Here is a 2,768-nt window from a genome sequence, read left to right on the forward strand (position 1 = left end):
AAATGTGTGTGCTTGACTGCTTGACCTAAGTGGAACAGAGACTGGGGTTAGTTCTCCTATTAATCATGCCACTTGGTAATCATGGTTTCAGTAACTGGGCAGATTTTCTGATTAAAACTTCCTCCCTAGTTACGGGCACCTTACTCACAGACTATTGTTTAAGCCTTTAAGAAAAAATAGCCTTGTCATAAGCTTCGGTTAATAATATCACTATGTACTTAAAACAAACCCCTGCTGATGTATTTTGAGTGATGAATTAGGTTTTTTGATCTTCTGTGTTGTACCTCGTTTCTATTTTGATTTTCTGTTTTTGCTACCTTGGAAATAATAATTTTTCTGGAAGTAACAAACAATGTAATCATTAGAAAAATGATGTGATCACCTGTGGTCTATAAGACACCAAGTTTCACAGTAAAGCGTGGTCTCTTCCACCATTCATGTTGTCTGGGTTCTTTCTTGTAGATATTTCGCCGACACCAACCCCCTACTCAGGGACCCTTGGACTCTGGTGTGTGGGCTGGTCCCCCGCATGAGCTGAGAGCAAGAGTCAGAGGCCTAACTGTGTGAGCCACCCCGGCCCCCGTCCCTGGGGTGTCAGGTGCCTGAGTCCTTCCCGGGACGGCCTCACCGCTGACACCTGCTCCCCACGGGGTCGCCGCCCCGCGGATTGCACGTGTTTGCCCCCCGTCCTGCGAACCCGTTGGCTTCGGAGCACCTTGTGGCCCAGCAGCCTGGGCAGCCTCTGTCTGGCCTTCAGTTGTGAGCGCGTCCTCTCTGGGGGGGTCTGCCCGGATGCCTGCGTTTCTCCGTTTCCGTTTTGACCAGGGGAGGACCGCCCAGGTCCCGTCTGGCATCGGGCTGTGGTGTCGCTGTGGGACCCGGGTCTCCGCCCCACGGTTGTGCCCTTTTCTACCAAACGGGCCTCGTTACTCACATCGAATCTTGAATCCCTGTGGCATTTCAGTATCGAATACAAAAAATTATATTTTCAAAAATCACACACAAAAATGAGTGTGTTCCAATTGAAAAGATGTTTGCTGACTAATGACATCTTTTGTGTGATTTCATGTATAGGAAGCATGCCGAGTGGGCTACGGAACAGAGAGAAGGCAGATTCGGGGCTCCCAGGGCCTGGCAGGGGGACGAGTGGGGAGTGAGGGCTTCGGGTACGCAGTGTCCCGTGGGGACGGAGATATTCTGCACCAGGCTCCTGGGGCGTGGTCACACGGCCTTGTGGGTGCAGTCAGTGCTCAGGAATCGTACAATGTAAAGCAAATTAAATTTTTATTTAACATTCATTTTTCTAAAGGAATTAAAGTAAAATATTAAAAAAATAATGATGAAAATCGATATACGATCCCCTGGGGTGTCAGGGTCAGGCTGGAGCAGCGCAGATCGGCCCTGGCAGGTGTCCGGGCTCTCCCAGGGTGGCCACCAGGCTTGCAGGGACAGGAGGAGGAGCAGTGACGAGGGGCAGGGACAGGAGGGGCAGGGGCAGGATCAGAGGCAGGACCGGGCTGTCCCTGCACAGGCGCCGAGTCCCCTGCAGGCCCCTGGGCCCCTGCAGGAGGCACTCCAGACCCCACCCCTGCCTCCAGAGCTGCCGACGCTCCCGATGGGGCAGGGTCGGGCTCTGGGGCCGCACTGCCTTCTGCACCTGACTCTTCAGAAGAGAAGAGAGTGAGAGTCGGAGCGGCTCCAAGTCCTCAGGGGGACAGGAGACAAGACCTCCCCGGTGCCCGCCCCTCCAGGTGCCTCTGCAGACACACGACACACCCCAGGGCCTCCCAGAGAAGCCACTGCCAGGACCCCAGCCCAGACCTCCTGCCCCCTGCAGTCCGCAGCTGGGCGCTCTGAGGCCAGACCTGCCCCCTGGCCCCACACCGGACCCCGGGGCTCCTCCCTGGGTGGCCCAGCACCGACCCGGCCCCGGACACCCACATCTCCCACCCCGGCCTTTCACCCTCAGGCTCAGCCTCCGTGGGCTCCTGGTCCTGACCAAAGACTGGTGACCGGGACCCCGGGGAGCGGCCTGGGCGGGGCAGGAGGCCTTCCCAGGCTGTCTCCAGGCCCGGCTCCTGAGGCCTCCGTGCGGCTGCGCCCTCACCGCGCCCAGGGCGGCCCTCCTGGGCCACAGGGCACACACGGATCTGTGGAGCGGGGCTCAGACCCCATTCCGCCAGCTGCCGTCCGACAGGGTCAGATCTCTGTAAAGACAGTGGCCGGCAGCCGGCCCGGAGGCATAGCAGCCCTACCCCGCCATCCTCAGTGTCCTTCTGCCCCTGCTGCTCCCTGATGGGACGCAGACCTGATGTGCACAGCCCTGCACCTGGGATGCAGTGACACACACCTGCAGGGCTCGGATGGACCGTGGGGACAGGAGGGCCGCCCCAGCTCACCTGTCCCTCCCAGCCAGCCTTGACCTCGGGTGTGAGCGTGACCCGCCTACCACGCATGTGACCCCTCATCAGCCTGCACCTGCTCACGTGGGCCCCCCACCGTGACCCCCTTCCACACATACACACAGACGCGCACACGGGAGGGGGCGTGGGGCCGCACAGGTCAGAGCAGAGCAGTGTCAGGCTGGACTGGCTGGCGCTGGGTCTCCGAATGTTCCCTTTGGGTCCCTCCAAGCCGGAGAGCGGAGGCGTCATGTGTAAGACCTGATCCGACGTCTCCAATATCGGGAAAGGCTCTCACTTGCGGGGGATCAGCCCACGCACCTCAGTCTAAGGGTCTCAGAGTAAGAGGTTGGTGTCGGCGCAGTA

This window comes from Suricata suricatta, chromosome 13, assembly GCF_006229205.1.
Source record: "Suricata suricatta isolate VVHF042 chromosome 13, meerkat_22Aug2017_6uvM2_HiC, whole genome shotgun sequence".
Taxonomy (NCBI): Eukaryota; Metazoa; Chordata; class Mammalia; order Carnivora; family Herpestidae; genus Suricata; species Suricata suricatta.